General features: G+C 51.9%; 1 long non-coding RNA gene across 3 annotated transcripts; it reads right to left on the reverse strand.

Annotated features, from left to right (window-relative positions):
• Nucleotides 1–2,500: 2,500 nt before the first annotated feature.
• Nucleotides 2,501–6,745, reverse strand: LOC149127886 (uncharacterized). Of its 3 annotated transcripts, none has more exons than XR_016229624.1 (3): nt 6,460–6,745; nt 5,623–5,726; nt 2,501–2,732 (listed from the first exon to the last, which is right to left on the reverse strand). It is a non-coding gene; the product is annotated as an uncharacterized LOC149127886 (long non-coding RNA). The 3 variants fall into 3 exon arrangements; XR_016229623.1 differs by having other exon boundaries at nt 6,377–6,745; XR_016229625.1 differs by lacking the exon at nt 6,460–6,745 and adding an exon at nt 6,171–6,364.
• Nucleotides 6,746–7,301: the final 556 nt, after the last annotated feature.

Here is a 7,301-nt window from a genome sequence, read left to right on the forward strand (position 1 = left end):
TTCTACTCACCTGCCAACTCCTCCCTGTGTTGGGATGTGTAGGATTAGAGACAAGTGCGGTCCCCACAGATCAGTAAGGATCACCCATTCTGTAACACTGTTAACCACGCATAGCTGATAGAGAAGAATGGGTCCTACAATCCCAACACAGGCTTAGACAGGCTCCTCTGGGGGCCTCTCCACTCTCTACACTTCTGTTTCCATACGGAAATATATTCGAGGTTCCAGCCCACGGACTTTCAAAGGAGCCTGTAGAACAGAACCCACATGTAAGTTTGGGACTGCTTGCCCATCTCCGCAAACCCTAGAGAAGCAGGGAACATTTGATTAAAGCTTTAGAAGGGCGGACAAGTGCATGCCAGCTCCCGTCTCCCTTCAGTAACTCCCTGAACCTCTCTGAACTTCTGTTCAGACCCCTATCTACTGGGTTGCACCAAGTAGACAGAAATTTTGCTGTCAAAAAAAAAAAACCTACTTCAATGAGTGAAAAAAAGAAATAAGTGAACAAGGGTTCTACGGGTTAAGCCACTGCCTGCAACACTGGCATCCCATGTGCATACTGATGGGAGTCCCAGCTGCCTCGCTTCTGATCCAGCTCCCTGCTAATGCACCTGGGAAGGCAGCGGAAGATGGCCCAAGTACCTGGGCCCCTGGCACCCACATGGGAAACCCAGAGGAGTTTCAGCCACCTGGCTTATGCCTGGCCCAGGTCTGGCCTTTGCAGCCATTTGGGGAGTGAACCAGCAGGTGGAAGATTCATTCTCTCCCCCTCTCTCCCTCTCTCCCCTCTCTATAACTCCATCTTTTAAATACAATAAATGAATCTTTTTTCAAAAGGTAAGTGAGCAAAACGCATGAATGAGGAAGCATCCTTACACTCCTGGCAGACTGAGTCGAGTCCAAGGTTGAAGACCATTTCCTTGAAGACTGTTTTCTCTACACCACTGTGGCTTCTGATCCAACAAACAAACATTGTTGCAGAGAGGAACAGAACAATTATCCTCGCTCCTGGGGATCCCATCTAAAACCCTGGGCTCTGGTAGGATCCCAAAGAAAGCTGCTCAGGCGGGTCAGGAGGGCTGGGAATGGGTGGAAATGGCTGAGTAGCGTGCACCTGTTGGGTTAAAGAGGGAAACAAACCAGGAATCTAGCTCCCCAAACAATCACGTCCCCCACCCCCACCCAGGGCCAGGGATATTCTCGCTTGTAGGAAAGATTGGCTTCTCCTGCCTTCCTTCCAGGGAGGTGCTGAGAGGCAGCCTCCAAAGACCCAACTCTGGCTCTCAAGGTCATGTTCTCCCCAGGGATAGCCTTTCTCACCCCTCCCTTTTCTTCAACCCCCTCCCCTCGCCCTGCCCACCCCGCCCCCAGAGATGGAGGGCTTCAGGGAAAGACAGGCACACCAAGGTCTTTCTTCATGTAGACAGCATTAATGGGAAACCCGGAGAAGACCCAGACGAACCGGGAGCTGTCACCACGTGCATGGGGCGGAAGATTTATGCCGCAGAGCAGGATGTGAACGGACCCATGAATTACCCTTCTGCGCCAAGGTAAATTGGATGGGGGAAAAAAACGCGTGTCAGGGAGGCAGAGCCTGGGCTTGGCTGTGATCCTCACAGCACCTGGGGAAGGAGGCCCTCCCCTAACTTTTCATAACTGTGAAAACATCCGAAGCCCACGACTCCGGCAGGCTTTTCCACACGACAGCAACTCACACAGGGTGTCTGGCGCCCAGCGTCTCACTGGCATTAACGCATTTAACCTCCGACAGCTTAGGAGGTCAGGACCATAGCTCGCCCCGCTTCAGAGATGAGTAAACTGAGGCGCAAAGACGTTGAGCAACTTGTACCAGGTCACACAGCTGCAAAGGAGCTGGCCAAGACGCGCCTACCCTGGTCCCCACCGAGCCACATCACGACAGGCACCTAGGGGGTGGGGCTGGGGGTGATCTTGTGTAGACCACAGGGATTTTGTTATACCCAAGAAGTGCACCCTACCCGGTCACAGAAGAGAAACTCAACAGCTTCCATATGTTCTCAGGACTGGAAACAAGGGGACTCGAGTGTTTGGGCTGCTGTTTGCTTGTAAAGTTGTCAGAAACTGTGAAAATTGGAGAATATCTCCTTACGTCTTTTTTCTAGGCATCTGTATGTATATACATATATATGTGTGTATATGTATAATATATACATATATATGTGCATATATATACAGTGACAGAGTCATAAAAACATTTTCTATTCTGCCTTATTTACATACTATTCTCTCATCACCGTGTTCTTTCCTGCCGTGAGACAGGGGGACACAGCACTTAAGACCACAGCCTGAACCATCTAAAAGTTCAAGTCCAAATGTTGGCTCTCACACTCCATGAGCTAACAACTCCTCGGGACTTAGCTCTCTTTCTGAAATTTTATTTCAGCTTTGTGGAGGTGCAACTGACAACTTTGATAGGCATCATGGCATAAAACATTTCTTTGAAAATTTATTCAAATTTTTATGCAGTTATTTGAAAAGCAAAGATGGAGAGACACAGAGAGAGAAAGAGAGACACACAGAGAGATCTTCCATCTGCTGATTCACTCCCCAATTGCCCACAACAGCCAGGACTGGGCCAGGCCAAAGTCAAGAGCCAGGATCTCCCACGTAAACATCTGGGACTCGTGTACTTGAGCCATCATCTTCTGCTTCTCAGGGGCTACCTCGGCTGGAAGCTGGAACTGAGAGCAGAGCTGGAACACAAAGCCAAGCGGTTCAATACGGGATGCAGGTGTCCCAAGAGGCATCCCAAACACTACGCCAAATTCCCAGCCCTCTCTCTCTGCAAGCTGATGAAGAAGAAGGTAGATGATGCAAGAGGAAGCCAGTCTGGGACCAGAGCTTACGAGGTTAGCACCTGTGTCCCCAACATAGACCCTCCTGCAACACTGCCCAGAAAGACCCCCATCCATCCCCGGGCAGGGCCCAGGACTCAGGATACCAAGCCAGGCCGCCATGGGCTGGAACTACTCCCATGAGAGTCTGGAGCCCCTCCCACCTTCCACTGCGGGACTTGGGCCATGCGCACGGAGCTCAGACTCCTGGGTCCCCATTGGCTCCTGTGGGACTCTAGGGACGCTGCCCACAGTTCCAGATGGCTGTCTCCAGGACAGCTGGCACCAGGCAGCTACCCCCAGACAGGGCATAACTCTTCCTGGGCACAGGGAGACCTCCCACACAGTCACCTCCCAGGAGTGGAGGAGCCCACATCCCCCGAGCCTTTGCGTGTCTTGGCTACCCCGCAACGTGTGTGCACGTGTTTTTGTGATCACTGGCCATAAGACACGTGGGGACCCCTGAGTTTTCTGGGACCACCCCGCTTTTCACAGCAAGCCCTACAAAGTGGAGGGAGCCCTTGGGAGGGGAGGTTCAAGCTGCAGGCCCAGCACCTGGACAGACCCAACACGATCTACACGACACAGCGACAGAGGTAATGGGTCCAGAGGGGACAGCAGGGTTGTCCCAAGAAGGCTGAAAGGATTCGGGGGTAAGGGGTCGGGGGAAAGGACAGGAACAGCCAGGAGGAGTGGGAGCACATGGTGACCTTGGAGGAGGCGGGCCCCACAGCAAAAGCCTCCAGGAAGCCTCTGCCTGCAGCCTGCAGATGGCCGGTGTGCTAAATATCAAAGGGCTCTCTCTCACCCAGGCTCAGATCCACCTCTGGGGTGAGGAAAGAGACAGAGGCAGGCATCTGTGCCCCCCACCAAGAGGCCCCAGCCCCCACAGCCCTGTGGCCCCACCTCGCCCCAGGAGCAGGGCACACGGCCGCCCTGCGCCGCTGGGACCCCGGGGCTGCAAGCTTGGGGCCTCCTAGAGGGTGGCATTTCCCCTGGCCCCGCCTCTCCCCACTGCCTCCACGCCTCCGTCACACGTATTGGTTCTGACAGCTCAAATTAATGTGTCAGATGCTGTGATCGTCGCTGGCGACAGGCCTTTTGACCCTATCAGCGCAATCTGCTTCCCTGATTGAAAATCTCTGGGCCTCAAATTGATTCAGAGTTTTATAAACATCCTGCAGCCACCATTCAAGGAAGCCACCAAGGAACAACCTGGGAGAACTCAATTCGACCCTCGGCCCAGGCCCCAATCAGCGGGCCCCCAGCTAAGCCAAGCTCACAGCTCACTCTCTCGTGCGCTCTCTCTCTTACACACACACACACACACACACACAGCATCTTACAATGCCCTGGGAATGGTTGGCTGAGACGGCACCTAATCGGTGTTACAGAGCCTGGGATGTCTGGCTCTGTTGCTCACTTGCTGTGTGACTTCAGAAAACTTGCTTAACCTCTCTGAGATGCTGCTGTCGCGTGGCATGCTGGGTGGCACTCTGAATGAATGCGCGGGTGAGACACAGGGAGTGGAGACTTGTTGTTATCACACACCGAGGAGTCGAATGGAACAGAAGCAGCCAAAGGCTGACAACTGCGGACTCTGACAGGCGCGTGGGATTCTGTACAGCTCTAAAACTGTCTCCACTCTTTAAACCACACACATCAAGCCAGACAGCATTAAGTCTTAAGTGAGTGTGTCTTTGTGCTTGTGTGTGTGTGTATGCATGTGTGTGCACTGTACATGCATTTGTGTGTATATGTGTATTGTTTGTGTGTTGTGCATCTGTGTATTGTGCATGTGTATGGGTGTATTGTGTGTATGCATGCATTGCGTGTATGTGTGCATTGTACTTGTGTTTGTATGTTGTGTATTTGTGGGCTGTATGTGTATTTGGATGTGTGTATTGTGCGTGCTTATTTGTACATGTGGGTTGTGTGTATTTGTGCATGTATATGTATGTTGTGTGTATGAGTATTGTATGTATGTGTGGGTATTGTGTATGTATTGTATGTACTATATGTGTGTGCACGTGTTGTGTATATTTGTATTGTATGTATACATTTGTGTGTATGTATATGTGTGCACTGCACTGTGTATGTGTGTTGTGTATCTGTATGCACATGAGTGAATTTTATACGTGTATATGTGCGCATTGTCTCATGTATGTGTGTGTACTCTGCTTGTGTGCATATATGTATGTGTCTATATTTGTATATGAGTGTACATTATATTCTATTATGTGTGCATTGTGTATGCATATATATGTATGTGTGTATTTGTGTATGAGTGTACACTATATGTGTGTATTGCGTGTACATAGATGTGTGGGTTATGTGTATCTGTGTGTGTACTGTTTTGTTTGTGTATGTGCATATATGTTTGTGTGTTTTTGTGTGTGTGAGTGTATATTGTATTGCATATGTGTATGTGTGTATTGCAGGTATACATGTGTGGGTTATGTGTATCTGTGTGTGGGCTGTATTGTATGCATACTGCGTATGTGCATATGTGTGTGCGTGTGTGTGTTGTCTAGTGTGTCCGCACACCAGAAGCAATCATTCCCTGAGAAAGTTCCAGCAGTAGGCCAAGCTCTCTGCTTCGGGCTCTGTCGTCGTCCCTCCTCTGGTGCCCAGCGCCTTCCCGGGCCCTGCCTGGCACTACAGGACCAGCATGCACTGTAGCGATCCCAGTCCCGCCTCCTCCCCCGCCCCCACCCCAGCACAGCAAGCGCACTGCTGGTTAAGTCACCGGATCCACATTGCTGGCTGGGCCATGCCAAGGCCTTCCTCCAAGCAGCCATCCAGCCACATGCTCCCAGCACTTTCCATCCCGCTGCTGCCTCGTTGGAAAACCTGCAAAGTGTATTGGGGTACATGGAGTCAGGAGCACGAGGCGGGTATCAAACTCGGGCACCCCAGTCTGGAATCCCGTCAAGTCCCAGCTCTGCCCCCAGTCCCAGCTTCCTGCTAATGCACACCCTGGGAGGCAGCACGCAGGTGATGGCTCAAGTCCTTGGGTCCCTGCCACCTGCATGAAGACCTGGGTTGAACTGCCAGCTCCTGGCTCTGAAATGACCCAGACTCAGCTGTCATGGGCATTTGGGGAATGAAACAGCACGTGTAAGCCTGTTGCCTGTCGATCTTTGCCTCTCTGTGTGTGTGTGTCTCTCTGTCTCTCTCTGTCTCTCTCTCTGTCTCTGTCTCTCTCTCTGTCTCCTCTCTCTTTTCTCTCTCTCTCTCTCTCTCTCACACACACACACACACACACACACACACAAATAAAATAAAATATTCCACCTGTGTAGAGCACGCTCAGCCTCCAGTCTATCACCGCCCGGGGTAAGTTGAGTCTGGGGAAATACACAGGGCCGGTGAGCTCAGATTGGCCGCCCCACTGAAGCAGCCACGCCAGCCGGGGGACGATCCTCAGTTTCTCTGTGCCTATGTGGCCTCAGCTCTAAAATGGAGGATGTGCCTGGCAGGTGGCAAATACCCGCTCTCACCGTCCCCATCACCATGGCTGTTACTCCTTCTGATGTGCCAAATAGTGATGTTTTCCTTTCTCCTTCCAACGCAGCTGCCTCACCTCTTCATTGACCAAGCGCCTGCTCTCAAAGCCCTGACCCTGTCTCGGAACTAAAATGCGCTTCTTCTCCCCCAGGCCATGCTCTCATTCGCCCTCGAACCTTGTGACCCTGCACAGCCAACAGCACGGCCTTTGTTCGGCCATGAGCTTGCGTTACCAATGGCTGCCGGTTTACAAAAGCTCTCTTGCTCACAGCTTGCCACGAATTCCTCACAGAGGCCCAGAAGTGGTCAGCGCTTGGCCCAGCTGCAGCTTGTGGATGGCAGAGCTGAAGCAGCACTCCCAGCCTCTCTGGCGCCCCCACACCCAGTATTCACCTGTGCCCGGTGAGACACAGGACCCCACACCTGGGGGCTGGGCAGAGAGCGGAGGCCAGCCGTCGCCCAGTGGCCCCTCCTTCTGCTCTGTTTAGAGGACAGTTGACAGCTGTCCATTGGAACGTGGCCCCAGCTCGAAAGTGGCAAAAAGGGACAGGCGTTCGGTATGGCACAGCAGGTAAGACCCCGATTGAGACACCCGCATCCCTTGTCAGGGTGCCTGGGTTCCAGTCCCAGTGCCACTTCCAACTCCAGCTTCCTGCTGACGCACAGCCTGGGAGACAGCAGGGAACGGCTCAACTACTCGGGTCCCTGCCACTCAATGGAGCTCCCAGTTCCTGGCTTTGGCCTGGCCCAGTTCTGGCTATTACAGGCATTTGGGGAAGGAACTAGTGGAAGGAAGATCTCTCTCCTCCCCTCATTCTCTAGGTCTTTCAAATCATAAAAGCTAATTTAAAACAATTGAATGTTTGAAAAATAAAATTTAAAAATTAAAAGTGATGGGTAAAAATATTACTTTTAAAA

This window comes from Oryctolagus cuniculus, chromosome 2 (assembly GCF_051225735.1).
Source record: "Oryctolagus cuniculus isolate XC-2025 breed Fujian yellow rabbit chromosome 2, ASM5122573v1, whole genome shotgun sequence".
NCBI classification, from domain to species: Eukaryota; Metazoa; Chordata; class Mammalia; order Lagomorpha; family Leporidae; genus Oryctolagus; species Oryctolagus cuniculus.